Source organism: Ursus americanus, chromosome 3 (genome assembly GCF_024610735.1).
Source record: "Ursus americanus isolate L20-20 chromosome 3, mUrsAme1.1.p, whole genome shotgun sequence".
Taxonomy (NCBI): domain Eukaryota; kingdom Metazoa; phylum Chordata; class Mammalia; order Carnivora; family Ursidae; genus Ursus; species Ursus americanus.
Window position 1 is genome coordinate 75,025,780 of NC_142129.1, and position 17,755 is coordinate 75,043,534.

Genomic DNA, 17,755 nt, shown 5'->3' on the forward strand with positions numbered 1-17,755 from the left:
ACATTTCATGGCAGTAAGTAGAGGAGGGAAGGGCATGTGAAATGTGCTAGCTATTGGTTTTTGTTTGTAAATAAAGCTTCATTATTTTGCAATAATAACCTCATGACTTTTATTACCTTTTCGGTTACAGTGCAATCTTGAGCTTTAGAAGAACTCCTACAGTTTCACCGTGCACTTGACACAACATCAAAGTAATGCGTAAAGAAGGCAGGATCTTCCATGACCACATGTTGAAAATGATACCCAATATCAGACTCTTATTTTCAAAACTACTTGACAGAAATGATAATGTAAGTTACCACCTCTGATAGAATATATGGCTTAACCAATCAGTCATTTTGAAAGAAGTCAAAACTTGAGGCAAGTGTGAGTCATTTATCACCATATTCGATCTAAATATTATGACGCAGACCCATCTGGATAGAATCCTGTGCAACTTATTTCTGACGATCTGTAATTTTGATGTTTGGACAGCAATTTTACTACAATTACATCAGTCCTTAGGTTGGCACACTGGTTGCAAATAGAGATGGAAGAGCCTACTTTTACAGATGCTTAGATGCCCAATCAGTTCAACAGGGTATGAAAACAAGCCAGTGGAAAGATGGAGAAAACGGTGGTAAAAAAATTGTAAAGCTTTAGGAAAAAGATAACTAGATCAAGTGAGAAAAAGACAGAAGCACTGTGGTGGGAAAAAAAACCGGACTGGATCTATAACATAAAATGTGAACTAACAATAAAACAAATGTTATTTAGAAACAGATGCAACACTCAGCCTTGAAATAAGTATGAACAATTACATTGCTATTTACTAAGCATATTTACTTGATTGTCACCAGAATTTATGCTTCTCTTAACATGAAAGCATTATGTGTATTTATAATATATATTTATACATACTTTATAAATATATATTTATAAATAATTTATATCATATATTATATATTAATCACATATTTACATAATTACATATTATATATTACATATTACATATATATTATAAATTTGGACCTTCAAGCAGCTATTTCATTAATAAAACATATTGTCTTTTTAAGAAAAAAAATGAAAACCTCAAAGCTCATTGGGAATGTGATGGTAACTCCTGGGAACGGAGTAATCTTAACCAACCATAAGTATCACACTCTTCTCTAGGTACCTAATCTATTAGGCACACAGGCACACACTCCCGCCTTACAATGTATCAAGTCATTGACCAAATTCCTCTCCACAATTTCTCCTTTAAGTATCAGATTTAATTTGAACGTAACCACATCAGTCTCAAATATATTTTTAAAGTTAGATTCTGACTGAGATTTTCCTGTGTCAAGTACATACATATGTAACATATTTCAAAGGAACAGACTTGACTTACAATGAGAAACCAAAATCCAGAATGCTGTATCTACTATCTTGTTTAAACTGCTTACCGTTCAGAAAGCAGGCTAACAACCCGTAAGTAAAATCCAAACCCTAGATTATCCTACCAAGGAAGAACCGGATGGTCAAAACAATCATAAATACACAGACCATATGAATATGTACTTGATGTTCAGCAAAGATAACACAGGAAGATGAAATGATGTGAGTCATAATTAAAAACACTCCAGCAATCATCTATAAAAGGTTTGTGGTAATGCGAGATGTCTCGTTTGCAGAACTATCATAACTCAGACTTGGCATTTGGCTTTTCCTTGGTCACCGCAAGTCTGTTCTAGGTTATTATCACACACTCTATGGACTGAGCTGCAGCAATGAGAGAAGCCAGTTTCCATATTAGTTAATTGACCATTAGCTTGGGATGTAGCCTAGATCCCACAAAAAGTGATCTTACTGGGAGGAGCATTGGATTTGTATCATCAAAAGACTTTTCTTTCTTTTGTTGATCCCTTAAGTGCATGCAAACACACTACAACGAGCTTGCCAAAGCACTTTAAAATAAGGCCCCTAATTAAAGCAAGCCACTTTTATTATTTGATGTACAAAATGTTCCTATTATGAAGCCTATCAAAAAGAGATTATATATTGAATATCAAAGTGGATTTTCTTTTCTTGAGCTGGGAATGTATTTCTACATTGTATTTTGGCATCGTAGATAGTGTGTAATGTGTGTGCTCGATCCTTCTCTATCTTGGGATTCGTGGATAATTTATAGTCATTGACATCGTTGATACAACACAAGATCATTTAAAAATATAGCCAGAATAATGACTTTGGGACCAAGTTAATTTGGTTTGGTCCCTTTTCCATCAATTCTTTATAAATACAGTCTAATTTATCATGCCCAGTTTTGAACTTAAATCCACTGAAATCTTGAGTTGCTTTTCATTAGGTAATATAGTATATAAATGGACTGGTGTGTATTTTTTCCTATCTAATTGTGTGTTTCTAAAATTACCCACTGCTGTTCTATGTCAGATAATTATAGGACTTCTTTTTCACACATAATTTATATATTAAATGATACTTTTCTAAAAATAGTTCATATTCAAGTTATATGCTATTATATTCTGTGTTAAAGCACAATGGTCTTCTGTTAAGTCTGCATTTGGTGTAAAACCATTTTTTTACAGCCTTGTCTTGAAGTAAAGTTTGACCCTGATACCAAGTACTTTTTTTTTTTTTATACCAAGTACTTCTATGCTTATCCCAGTAAGAGGTCAAAACATGTTTTAAAAAAATATTATTATTAAATGAAGGGCAAAGATGACAGTCAGTTATTTGTAATTAAATCCCCATACTTGACAACAGATATCTAAACAAAAAAAGACTTATTTTCAATTAAGTATTCCAGGTAGATTTCTAAAAACTGTATCAAGAGGTATTTGCTAACTAACTCTATAAAAACTCAGGACGATGAACATTTGCAAGATATATTCTAAGGGAATATCTCTCAAACATTAATCTGCTTTGATTTTGCTCATATGTGCATATCACATCTGAATAGGACACTTATTATTTTCAGAAAAGTTCAACAATGAAAATATGCAATGCGTGATAGTTTCCCTTGAGATGGACTTAAAAATATCAAAGTTAAATCACTATTGCTTTACAGTAGGGTAAGGATATAGATTATTAGGGTTTTGTTATCTACCCTGACCTTGAAGAATGACTTATTCCCCAGGATTTTCAAAATTGCATGTTAATATATATAATATACGGGGTACCTGGGTGCCTCAGTCGGTTAAGCATATGACTTTTGATTTTGGCCCAGGTCATGGGAGAGTCGTGGAATTGAGCCCTGCATTAGGCTCCATACTCAGCATGGAGTCAGCTTGTCCCTCTCTCTCCCCGCCCCCACTTGTGCTCTGTTTCTCTTAAATAAATAAGTAAATAAATAAATAAAATCATTAAAATATGTGTCTATCCAGTATGATTACCAAAAACTATGCATCTAAATCATATCAGGTTAGGCAATTATAAAGAAATCATGATTTAATATGTTTCAACCATTATCAATAGTACTCCAGTTCTTGGTAAGATGGAGTGAACACACGGCACTCTGAGTCCATTCAATGAAGCTAAAAATCCTAGACGGAATGCATCGAACAGTAAGTGAACTCCAAAAAGTAAAGAGTAACAAGAAGTTTGGAAGGAAAAAGCAGAAGTAGAGGTTACATTGAATCAATGATCAAGTCACCCCTATGTTTCTTCCTCCAGCATCCCTTGGCCTAAGTGGAAGGTGGCATTGGCACATGTACAGATTACTCCAGGATCACTCTCTAGTTCAGGCCTGTAGATAGAAAAAGAGGTTTCCTGGCAACAACATCAAGGCAACAGGAGCCCACGGTCACCTAGAACTCTGAGCAATGTGAACCTTCCTCTCTTGGGAAGACTGGGGAAGCTGTAGCCCCAGCATCCGTGGCACATTTCTGTTGAACTTTTCTCTTTCTGTCCACTTGATAATTGGTGCTGGATGCCAGCACTGTGACAGGGACTGTGCAGCAGTACAAGGTAAATAAGATGCCAGCATTCCAGCTGGAGAAAAAAAAAGGGGGGGGGAGGCCTCTAGGGAATTGGCAGACATCATGGACATCAAATAAAAGGAAGAACTTGAGAAAGAAAATCTGGGAAGTTGTTACCAGCTCCTGGAATTATCCATCCTCCTACACATGCCAAGGTATGCATGCATGCACGGATCTGTCCTAAAAAGTAGACAAATGATCTTGGGAACCAAACTAAGAGACAGACAACCACCCAGTCCCTAGACAATTGCAATGTGTAGCCCACTTTAGAAACAAAACAAAAATAATGTTAAAAACACAATTCAGGGTTGGCTAGCTAGAACTGTGGCCTAAAGCCAAGTCTGCTAAACAAAATATAAACATTACCTGCAGGTTTTAGAAACTGTGAGAGTCTCATAACCCCAACATTCTAGATGTCCAAGATACATTTAAAAAGTTTTCCATACACAAAAGACAAGGAGAATATCAACAGGCATGTGATACAATAATCAATGTATGCCAATAACATGACACAGATGTTGGAATTATTTGACAAAGATTTTAAAGCAGCTGTTAAAAAATGTTCCAATAAGTAAAGTGATCACTTTTGAAATCAATGGAAAGCTGGAAAAGCTCAGAAAATAAATAGAATATATAGACAAGGCTCAACAGGAAATTCTGTAACTTAAAAATAACAACCTCCCAAGGAAAACCTCACTGGATGTGCTTACTAGCAGAGTGGATAGGACAGAGAAATGAGTAAGTAAAACTATAGATAGATTAGTGGAATTAATATAAATGAAAGACACAAAACACATTAGAGAAAAACAATGTACAGAGTTTAAGGAACATACTGGATAATACCAAATGACCCTAGCAGGAGCAGAGAAAAAATATAGTGTAGAAAAAATATTTGAGTAAATATTGATTGAATACTTCCCCAATTTTATAAAAGGCATAAACTTACAGATTCCAGAAAAATATCAACCCCAAATAGGATAAACCTCATGAAATTTATATGAGGTGTAATAAAAGTGCTAGAAATTAGAGACAAGGAAAAAACATTTTCAAGGCAGTCAGAAAAAAACAAAAACAAAACAAAAAACCAAAAAAACCCTGCCATCATTGTTGGAGAACAATGATTTGAAGGTTGACAAATTTTATTTCAGAAATAAGGGAGGATAGAAAGAGTGAAATAAAAATTTTAAAGTGCTGAGTGAATAAAACTTTTACCCCAGAATTCTGTATCTAGCAAAAATAGCCTTTAGGAATGAAGGGCAAATAAAATACTTTTGATTGAAATGAAACCAGGAGAAGTTGTTGCCAGAAGACCTGCCCTAAAAGAATCACTACAAGAAGGTTTTCAGCCGGAAAGACACCAGACATAAATCTGGATCATCAGGAATGAAGGAAGAGCACCAGCAGAAATGATAAGTCCTGGGTAAATATGATAGATAATTTGTATGTACTTGAGTTCTTTAAGATACATTTGATGGTTGAATGAAAAATTTTACATTATCTGATAAAATGTCAACGTTATGTAGGGATAATACATGGCAAGTACAACATAAGGGGAGAGGGAAGGAATATATATTGTACTAAGGTTTCTATTTCCACTGCAAGTAGTGAAATATTGTTTCTAAGCAGAATGTGACAATCTATCACTGTAGGATGGAGAATGACTGTAAGAACTTTGTAAAGAGAAACTATACAAGGAACAAAGAGGAGATCAATTTAAGTAAAATAATAAATGTTCAATTAACTCAGGAGACAGAAAGAAGAAATAGAGTAAGGGAATGAGAGAAAGCAAACCAACAAACAGAAATGCTCTACCTACATTTAAAAATATAATTGTATTGAATTGAAAGGTCTAAAAGCTCTGATAAAATGACAGATTGTCAGAATTTTAAAAAGATTCAAAAATTATCTACAACAAGTCATGTTAAATATGATAATATAGAGAAGTTTGTTTCCAGAATGTCAGTGTGGGGAACTCCATGGTAGCTCTTCTCAGCGCAACACCTGTAATAGGTGAAAACAACCATTCAAAATTTCTGGAAAGAGTTCTAAAGGATTTCAGCAAATGGAAAAATAGGCATTCAAGAAAATTTACTACCTCTGGGTGTCAGCAATGAGTTTCTGACATTTGAGTCACAACATCCTCCTTTCTTCCCCCACCCTAGCAAACAAGAAGACAAGGCTCCCTCTCTCCCCAACTCCCAATCATGAACTACTGTTTCTATCTTGCCACCAGCATTTATCATGCCCCTCCCACTCTCATCCAGTTGCATGTGGCAGAAGCCCTCCTCCAGGCAAGTACAGCTGGATGTGTGAGGCTTCCTTCCTCTACTCAGCCCCTAACTCTTTTACAGTGGAAGCCCTACACCAGACATGGCACGTTGACAATACTCTGCCCCAAACACTCTAGCGCCAGCTCACATTTAGGAGAGGGAAGCTGAGAATATGAAAGTCTACCATCATTACGAAGCATCTGATATATAGAGCAGGAGTGTCACATCAAGGAAAGTAGTTGCTTAATAGCAGCAGCACGAAGGTTCTGCCTAGGAACACACGACAGCTCAACATCATAGACGAATCTCAAAAATAGAATGTTGGATGAAAAAGCAAGGCACATAAAAATATAGAGCTGAAAGCATTTAAATGAAGTTCAGAGACAAAATCCTATCACTTAGGTGTGATAAAATTACTTTAAGAAAACAGCAAATGATAAAAACAAAACTTGGAAGAATATTAATTACCCATGGGGACAAAAGTTAGGAGAATCTAATAGGAAGAGGAAACAAGGACATTGTTTTAATATTGATATTCATTGGTATTAGTCATATTCCAACTTGGAAAAAAAGGAGCTAAGCCCAAGTGTTTCCTTATTATTCTTGATACAAAAATACATATAAAATACTTACTATATATTATATACATTTTGATGTCATCATGTTTCTGTAAACTTAAAAATTCAAATTAAAAAAACTAAGATGATGGGCAGGCAGAGCCCACAATCCCTAGCACTTAAATTTCTCTTAAAATTCCAATAAAAAGTACAATCCATGTTTTGAGTAAAGATAGGATATTTTTTTTTTAAGATTTTATTTATTTATTTGACAGAGAGACAGCCAGCTAGAGAGGGAACACAGCAGGGGAGTGGGAGAGGAAGAAGCAGGCTCCCAGCGGAGGAGCCCAATGTGGGACTTGAGGCCGCAACACCGGGATCATGCCCTGAGCCGAAGGCAGACGCTTAACGACTGCGCTACCCAGGCGCCCCCTTGAGTAAAGATAGGATATTGATAAGGAAGCAAAAATGGGAAAAGAATGGATCCTCTTTGTGTCTTTCAATCATTTACTCTCTCAAACAATTTGAATAACAGGATTTTAAAATTATAGGAAGAGAGACAATAGTATTTTCTCTTCCAAAATAACGATGATTTTAGCTAAGATGGGATTGTGAGGATTCCCCTTTGCCTATGTTTCCTTAACAAAGTATTAAATTTGTCAGTTCTATAAACTGCTTTTGTAACATATTGCTGCCTTCATCCCAACATTTAAAAATCTCTGCTCTCATCGTTTTACAGAAACCACACGGTCTTCTGATCCATTTTGTTTTTCAACAAAAGTTTGTGGTTCTGAAGGAAAGCTTTCATTGAATAATTCAATGAAATATTAGATTTAAGGAAGGTTATGCATACTCATCAGCAATAGTAAAACCCAGGAAAACAAAATGGCAATGCCATCTTCACCTAGCTAGAAATAAAATTCTAGCTTTTAGTGAGTGAAAATGCTATTTTCATGTTCAGAAATAGGAAAATGACCCTAAGTCTTAAAAACCTCATGATATTCCCATTCTCTCTAGAATAACAATTTTCTCTCCTTTATAATTAGCATTTCAATTAACTGTAATAATTGCAAAATGGGAATAAAGAATGGACTTGACTGGAGTGTTTTCCTTTCATTGAATAGAAAAGAAAAAAGCAGTGCTCACTTAAAAATTTTTTTCCAATGTTTTCAAGTTTTAGTAAAGGTTATTAAAGTTGTATTGACATTTAACTAAAGTTTTATTTTCTTTTGTAAGTTTATATAGGTTACAATGTATGTGAATAAATGTAATATTAGTGTTGAAGCCATCTACTGATGTGGATCTATTTTTGTTTTCTTAGGGGAAACAAAGACCCTTTCCTTCTCTCTGAGCCAACCTTGATGGGAGTAGCTTATACATGAGGCATGAGGCAAGAATATATCTTTTTGGTCAAGATCTCTTCAGAACAGGAAATCCTTGACAAGTTACATCACAAGAAAATAAGGATATATACATTTTAAAAGATCACAGAATAAACTATAATTAGAGGTCCGCTGGAATTTTGTCATCAAAGAAAGAACATAAACCACCTTAGAAGGGAGACTTAAGATACTTTCCATTATTAATGCTACATGGGAAAAGGTCAGCCCCAAGTCCCTAAGTGGCAGGTAGTAAAAGAAAAGCTATGAACTGTTCAAGCCTGATCCAAATCATTGAGATGGTGACCTGTTATCCTTCCATAATAAAAATGTTTGTCACATACGTTTTTTTTTTAATTGTTTTTCATTATGAACTTCGCATGCACTGTTTTGTCTACATACAGTAATAAAAGAGCTCTTATAATTTAATAATTTGAGTTCTTGCAATGAACAAAACTCCGATAAATGTAGGTAATCCTAATTTAAATTTAGATAAATCTCTGTGGACATACAGATGTTTCTTGGTTCTGTTAATGGAGACTATTTAATCAGGTTTAGAGAATCAGAAGGTATTTTAGGCTTGCTAGATTACAAAGCACCCCAACACTAAGTCCAATCTCTTTTCCAGCTGAAAAAAAACTAATTTAATCATCTCAGTTTAGATGGTTCCAGAAACAACCATAACGTGTTAGACCAGCAGCGTGCACCTGGGTCATTCAAAATAGCTTCACCTCAGGATATGCATTTCAAATACCTGCTTCAGACCTCGGTTCCACTTTCTTCTTACTTTTCATTTTCACTCTTCAACTAGGTCTTTGTTACTCACCGTCCTAAACTCTTGGCAATTTCCACTGGTTCACGCTCCTGCAACCCTCCTTTATTCTGCTACCATCCCCAGTCTCAGGTCCTACGTCTACCCTTTCAAACCCTAATTTCCTTGTACCCACTCACTTGGCTCTCCCTCCACCTCATGTTTTCACCATCTTAATGCTCCACATTATGTAAGGGAAAGACTCTTAAGTTCTTCAGGGGTGTCTGGAATTATCTTTTCCATTTTATTAGATATGCACATTCCAGAAAGACTGAAACACTAGGTCAGGATTATAGAATTTATTAGTAGAGAGAGAGAACTTAGTAGTTGTATTATCACTCCCAGTCCAGTGTGTTTCTATCAAATCACAAGTATTGATATATCACGAGGAAGGAGGGGAAAATTAAAATAATATTAAATTTTGGTGCTTCTTTTTAGAACTGCTCTTTCTAGTCTTTAGGATTCTTTTGCATTCCTTTATGACTATTTTAGAACCTACTCAAGTTTTGGTAAAAGTAATATAGAAACATAAATATCATATTTCCCTAAACTCAGGCACTGATTTGACTATTTTCAAAATAAAAACTGGTAATAACTTCTCTCTACAACTTAATCTACTGACTATTGATTTCATTAATATATTTTTATGTGCTAAACTCAATTTATCAGTGATTTAAAATAATACTGATTGATAGATGTAAAAACGAAGCCTTTGTATTTTCCATCTCACTCTAAGGAATCTTTTTTTTTTTTTTAAAGATTTTATTTATTTATGTGACAGAGAGACAGCCAGCGAGAGAGGGAACACAGCAGGGAGTGGGAGAGGAAGAAGCAGGCTCCCAGCAGAGGAGCCCGATGTGGGACTCGATCCCGGAACACCGGGATCATGCCCTGAGCCGAAGGCAGACGCTTTAACGACTGCGTTACCCAGGCGCCCCCTCACTCTAAGGAATCTTAATTAGAAAAAATTCCTCTAAGAGTATCAGTTCTGCCTTTGATTCTTTCTGTCATCCCACTTGCAACCCTTTTTCCTGACCTCCTGAGAAAATATTTTCTTGAAGTAGCTTTTAATCATTTTGCAACACCATTATCTTTAAAAAAAAAAAAAAAAAAAAAAAACAGTTTTTTTTTTTTGTTGTTTTGTTTTTTTTTTTTTGAGAGGGAGAGGATAGGGCAGAGAGAGAGGGACAATCTTTAGCAGGCTCCATGCTGTGCACAGAGCCCTATGCAGGGCTCAATCTCACAACCCTGAGATCATGACCTGATCCTAAATCGAGTCAGATGCTTAACCGACTGAGCCATCCCAGCACCCAACCCCAGTATCTTCTTGATGGCCCTGATCAACTTCTGCTTCTTTCTTCTCATCTGAGGCCAATGTATAAAATGACACAGACCCATACTCATATTTAAAACAATTAACAGAAAAGGGAGTTATTTTAATATCAAATATTACAGTTATTATAAATGAAAACATTTCAAAAGGAATAATTTTGACAGTTTTTTTCCAATTTCAAAGGAGCTTATTACATGGCTAGATGTGTCATTTTATATTATTTTCCAGATTTGAGGATATAACCCTTCAAATAGTGTATTATTTATAGAAAATTTGACTTTAGTAGTAATTCCAGAAATGTGAATATTAGAACCATTCAGTCTAATCAGACTGACCCTAGCAATGAATCGTTGCTCTCATAAAATTCTAAATATATCCATGTAATCTACTTTATTTGCTTTTAGAGTTTCCTGGCAATATTCTGTGTCTGTGGCTTAGGTGTCTTTCACATGGCTAAAGGATTATTCCAATTTTTCCCATTAACCCAATAAGAGATTTCAACTGAGAATACTATAATTCAGATTTTCTAATTCAACCCTAGAATTTCTAAGTCCAATTTCAGATTAAGACAAACACTACATGCCCCAAAGAAGCCGCTAAGTAAGTTTTGTAACTGAGCAGTTTCCTTTGAAACTTCATTTGGATAGTTGACATTTTAGGTTAGGCATAGAAAATCATGTAAAAAAATTTGTTTTCATATAATGGATAGAATTTGGACTTCATACTCTTTTTATCTTTCTCCTTTAGAGGATTAAAAAGGTTATATAATGTCAGTATTAATTACACTGTAAAATGTTGTTAACATGTAAGGCATGTAAAATTAGTTAATATACAGAGTTTTATCACACTATAATCATTGGTTGGACAAAAATAAAATTTGCTCAAATGTTACCTCCTTCCTGCCTCACTGTTATTAGGAAAACCTGGAGTTTGACTTTCGTCATATTGGTTTGTGGGAATTGGCCTCATGGAATAAATGTTTAGAAGATCAGTCTTTGAAAGGATATTGTCAACATCTTTAAACCATGGGTTTGAATATTTTATTCTTCTCTTCTTTACTGTGTAATTTTATTTTTTTTAACTCTTAAAAATATCCTAACTATTGGACTTTATAAAAGTTTTTAGTCTTTCTTCCAAAGTATTCTTACTCTAGTTCAATTTTACAGTAAAAATTGGAGTGCAGCATTAATAGAAATGTATAGCCATATGTAATTGATTTTGTTGTGTTAAATGGTGATGTTTGCCTCTTTCTGTAATTTCCCATATACTTTCATGGTTATTGTTACCTTTACTGGATCCCACTGTGAAAAATTAAGTTTTTTAAGGTTTTGGCCAAGAAAGCAAAATCATTTTTAAGTTGTTCTTATTCTTCACTAAGTTTGAGGAATACTGGTGAATACAAATTACACTAACAAGGAACACAAAGACATATAGAACTTTCTTATCATTATGTGAAGTGACCTGATAAAGAAACATCAATCACAATCTTAAATAGTTACCCCTGGCGGGTATTCTGGATTTTCTTCTCATTTCACTCTTCTAACTGGAGAGATTGGGTATTACATTATATTTCCAAGACTTCTGTGCCCCCTAGGCTTCTGGATGTAGGCTTGTTTCTGTCAATTATATCAACGCATGAGATTTTTTTAGAGAAAAATGAGAGCAAGAGTCACTTTCTGCACTGGTAAGAAAGATCACGGAAGTGTGAAACAAAATTGTGTTTTGCATCATTTCAGAATTTACTTTGCTGCATTCTGAGTTGCAAGAGTCAGTTGCATCAGCAGTAACCCATGAGCTAGCAGGGGCTCTTGACTGCAGCTTCCGGGTTCCTCCAGGGCAGATACTGACGCACTGCCTTGATCTCAACCCTTCGTTGGTGACATAAGAGGTAGTTGCTCTACCAATATGTCAACTCTGTATTGGCCTAAAATCATTTATCGAATTCATGTCTCCATCATCCCATAGATTTTTATACATAATTCCTTTTATTTGTAATCTATGAGAAAAACATTAAGATAATTTATGTTCCCAGCACTGGACTTCAATATAATAACTTAATTTTTGGACTCTGTTAGATTTAGTATCCCTTAATCTGCCTCTCTTACAATATAGCTTCTATTCTATTTTTTTAAAGATTTATTTGAAAGAGCAAGACACACAGAGAGAGAGAGAGACAGAGAAACTTCAAGCCAACTCTCCGTTGAGCACAGAGCCCTACATTGGGCCAGATGCCATGACCCATGAGACCATGACCTGAGCCAAAATCAAGGGTCCATCCGTCAACCAACTGAGCCACCTAGGCATCCCTAGCTTTTATTGTTTTTTAATCAATCTCCATATAAATCATTTGAGCTTCATCTTACTCATGGAATAACAGCATCATTTTATCCTAAGCAGAAGAAAACAGTGACTGACAGTTTTTTTTTTATCTTGATATGCTAGTGACCATACAGTGTATCATTATGATTGATAGATTTTAAATTAATTTGAGAAACTTACTTTGGGAGATTTTTCTGGTATTAGTTCTAAATCATGCTTTCCAAAAATACTGTTTCCAAATGATTGATTTTTCTCTAGACTCTTTTGGGCTTTTGATGAGTATTACCTGACCCAGAAAAATCCAAAGATTTCAGTGCCATTTTTCTACTATTTTTTCCATAAATTATTTATCAATGGCTTTCTCTGGACTGAGCTGAGAGTCTATAGCAATTCTTTATTTCATTTATGTATTTAAAAGTTTAGTATAATTAAAACAAGTAGTATTTATTGAACAACATGATGGAAAATAACACATCCAAGCCTGGGCTACAGTGTATGCCATGCAGACCTTATGATTTATCTGAGATAAAAGTGGCATATTTTCACTTGAGATACAGACTGAGTAGAAAACAAGATTTACATGAAGATTTATTTCTTGGACTTAAAAATTGAATACCTTTAATAGCATACTTAGTACTCAGTGAACCAATTACTATTGACAAATTGTATTATCTGTGCCTAAATTTTCTAAACTGTAAGACAGGGCTTGTAATTGGGGCCTGACATAAGCAGCTGCTCAGGATCTGTATATTTTGACACTATCCCATTCCCACTACACACTTGTTGCTGTCAAGACGTTCTTCAATGTTTATGATAAAAGTTCTTTCTTTGAAAATTATTGGTATTCACTTGTTGCAGTATTTTAAATCTTTACAGCCCTTTTCAGTACAAATAAATATCTGAACCATATAGTATATTCTTAACTATCATCACTTTATACATTTTGGACAGATTGTACATTTATAGGTATACAATTATATAATTACTGACTCTTCAACTCTACATGTAGGAGCTTGTACTTTCAGAAATTATCTGAAATGTACAAGATCTTGCTAAGCAATAAATACAAGATGAGTTTAGGGTTATTCTTAGAACAAATCATACTTCTTATTCCTAAGAAAGGAAAAGGATAGGAGGGCATGAAGACAGATTTTTATCTGTTTTATACTGATTTTTGGAATCATGTTTAGACATAAATGAACACAGAAATGTCTGGCTTTAATGAGGGGTATACAAAGGAAGTAAGTTGTACAGTTAGTTACAAGTTACCTGGTCCTAAGTCCACTCTCTGATTCTAATCCAAGAGAATCTTGAGTGGAGTGTGAGCACTTCAAGAGACTCACAAATAAATCTCATGCCCACCCTCCTTTGAAGACCACTGACCTACGTTACTAAGTATGATAAAAAACTAAGATCTCAACATTATTCTAAATTTAAACATCAAAGTTTGTACAGAAACAGCCAAGTGATAGGACATCAGAATCTGATTATTTAAAAGTCATTAAAAAATAGCACAATTAATTTGGACCACCTCCAGATGAGTCAGTAGAACTGGCTAAGTGCCATCGTTATTTTTAGTATGGACATAAATGTCTGGCCAACATGTGCACCATTGCTTGTGTCTTAAGTCCAGAAAAGAGATTTAAGGAAAAGAAACTTATTAAAGAATATTCCCCTTTTCCCCCCAGAGCAGTAACTACAAAGGAAAGACTTGAGGTTTATTTCTCATACTCTAAATTATAGTATGAACAAGACAAGTTACACCTAATTTTCTGTGATAGTTTTTGGAAAAACAATAGAAATATTGAAGCAATTTTATTTAAACTCTCTTCTTTACCACAACATCCACTAATATATAATATCTAATAAGTCAAAGTTGGTTTCATGTAGAATAAATGAACTCTTCTTATCTATTTTTCTGAGTCTTTATGAAAATGCTCATTTAAATTCCTTATGGGTTATCAGTAGTAACCAAGTAATTTCCTGGGACATACAGCAGAAACTATTTGTCCCAATGATATTCATTCCCTCATTGTTCCTTATTAACAAACTACACATTTTTGTCCTGGAGAGGCGTGAGCTCTACTAAATATTATCATTCTTCTTCTTTGCTATTAGAAGTCGGCATATGAGAAATTTCCAATCACTGAGGCATAACTGGAAATCCGTTAAGTATTTCCAAAAAAGTCTTTGATTTTCTGGTATATCAAGTCAGACTCAGTTTGTACTACCCTATTCCTGCCTGGAGTTGGACATGGAGTCTGAGTTCCAATGACCCAAATGTACAGGCACCCAATTTCCCTTCTCCGGAGGGAAAGGTCCTTGATAATCAGGCATGCAGGTTTGCCTACTCCTCTGTCATCTGCCAGGTTAACAGATGTTTATTGAACTGAATAAAAAGATTTAGAGTTTAGAGAGCGTGACTATGCTTAATTTAGATTAATATCTCCCTACGTACCTGAGAATGCTTATTTCCTACACTTAGGAATACTTTTTCTCTCCCCAGTCACTTGGCAAATGGGACAGGGGCAGCCAGCAGCAAGGGCCAGGAACTGCCTCATCTCATCACACATTATTTCTCCTTTTCAGATTCTTACTCTTTCATACACCCAGCCATGAAAGATGGTAAAAAAATAATAGTAATAAAATTTAAAAAATAAAAGAAAGAAGAAATTTAAAAAACAAAAGAAAACAGCTGCTTAACAAATGTGTGTGGTTTTATCAGAATCCTAATAAAAATTACAACAAAGATCAGAAAAATAACATGTAATATTGAATTATCATAATGGAATCACTATGATTAAAAATAGTATGATTTCTTGCCCCAACCATGACCTTTCCAGGCTTTGGTGAAGCTCTGCTTCATATATACAATCTCGACACTTATTCAAACATGTCAAAGATACAACACTGCTTCTACTAATAATTATAGTTTTACAGGTTAAACATTCCTTTTCTCACCTAGTGTTTCATTCAATCTCCTCAACCTCCCAGATACCGAAAAACAATCTGTCTCGGAAGTATAAAATGTTGCTCCTACTTTTTGCGTCATTATAAATAAGATTTCCAATTGCAGTTCACAGAATACTTCAGAATATAGTTGGCAATTTTAAAAAGTACAATCAGTCAACTTGTAAGGCTGTCAAGGAACTAACAAGTGAATAAGCTACACGGAAATTCCCCAGAGCGCCAAATGATTCGGATGAAAGTTACTGGCTACCACGGTTTTTGGAGGAGCAGAAAAGTGAGTGAACCCTTTTTTCTAAGAAGCAAGGCCATTATCTTAAGTGGAATGGAGTACTGCTCGTGTTGCCGAGTGTCTGTAATACAGGAGTTGTTTGAGGCGTTAGCATGCCGATGTCCCACCAGAGACCACGAGCAGAAGAGAGAAAACCGTGGAGTGATCAAACATCTGCCAAAACCAACTCTTTTTTTTTTCCTTAATGGAAATTGTGCTAGGACATATGTGTGCATGCTCTGATGAGCCAAATTGAAGTTATTTATTATGCACTGCTTATTGTAAAGGTTGGCTAATATATTGACACTGGCTGGGATTCATTCCAGCAAGAACTTTATTGAAGTGAACAGCAATAAGAAAACTGGTTGTCTCATGGTCATTATCGATATCTAAAGACTGGCTTCCAAAAATTAGAACTTAAAGCAATGCCATATTGAAGTATTTCATTCTACTCCTTTATCATCCTTTAAATCAGGATTGATTTGGTTTGTTTTCCCAAAGAGAAAAAACAAGTTATTTACACATACATACATACACACACACACCCCTATATATCTACAAATTTACTACCATCTCTATATTGCTTTTGTTAATATATGAAGAGAGAAAAAGGATCATCTTTGAGATGAAAGGCTAAAGAAAGGCTAAAGCATGGCTTTTACCCCATCATTTTGGCAATCAGGACTCAAGGGACAAAAACTGACTTTGTAATAGAACAGACTTTTTGTTTTCCTTCTTAGAGAGCATATGCATTCAGAATAAACTGGATTCTCTGTTTCATGACAATTTGTAAAACAATCTGGTGGTTTGCAAATGTTTACTATAAATCAGTTTTTGTACAAGGCATTGCACATGGTTTACGTGGTTTAATTGCAGAACGGTGATGTATTATTATATTCAATTCATAAATGAAGGAATGCAAGTTAGAGGGATCATGCTAACAGCACATCATGGAGAACTTATCAAAGCCTAGTTTGTCTTTACTTAAAACTCCATGATGCTGTAGTCCTCATACTCCAATTATCTGAGGTCTGTGAAGACAATAATCCCAGCTGTCTGAAATTACCCTGCTTGGGCAAAACACAGCCAGGGCACGTCCCAGAACGCTCTTTCCTCTACAATGCAGAAACACTATGCATCCACCAAGTAAAAGGTTTTGTGGAAACCAATAAGAGCCCAGTGGGACAGAGACTTTTTGCAATACTTCACTCATGAGATTTTCCCTAAACCAGATTCAAACTAAGAAGAATTTCCACCTGTGTCACTTTCCTGTTACTGCCGTAAACAACTACATAAACCAAGTGGTTTAAAACAATCCAAGTTTTAACTTACCATTCTGGAGGTAAGGAGTCCAAAAGGGGTCTCACAGGGCTAAAGTGTCACGAGGGCTGAGTTCTCTCTGGAAGTTGCCAACATTCCTCGGATCATACCTTCCTTCTTCCACGACTATAGTAAGCAACAGTCAGCCTGCTCTCACACTTCACCGCTCCGACACTGACTCGTCTGCGTCCTTCCTCCACATTTAAGTACCCCTCTGATTACATTGGACTCACCTGGATAACCTGGACTGCTCTCCTAGTTGAAGGTCAAATGATTTGCAGTGTTACTTTCACCTGGAACCTGAATTTCCCTTTGCCATATAACGCAATAGAACCATAAGTCCCAGGGATCAGGATGTAGACACCATTTAGGAACCATTATTCTGCTGCCCACACCACCACTTTAAAAATAACAATGGAAAATCAGAAGTTGTAGCAGAGACAAAAGTTCAAATGTGGACAAAACTCAAATTGCTTATTGACATATCCTAAGCCCCCCAAATCAGAGGATGACCCTGACGGGAGCGTCAGAACAAACACAAAAATCCCTCTACAACTGCTTTTAAG

The 17,755-nt window shown here is 35.3% G+C and overlaps 1 protein-coding gene across 2 annotated transcripts in view; it reads right to left on the reverse strand.

Annotated features, from left to right (window-relative positions):
- LOC123789340 (uncharacterized) overlaps positions 1-17,399 on the reverse strand; it is a 522,668-nt gene extending 505,269 nt beyond the window's left edge. For both annotated transcript variants that reach the window (XM_087861123.1, XM_087861122.1), the window contains exon 1: positions 17,202-17,399. The gene's annotated coding sequence lies outside the window, so the exon portion shown is untranslated. The remainder of the gene's footprint in view (positions 1-17,201) is intronic.
- Between the last annotated feature and the right edge of the window lie 356 nt (positions 17,400-17,755).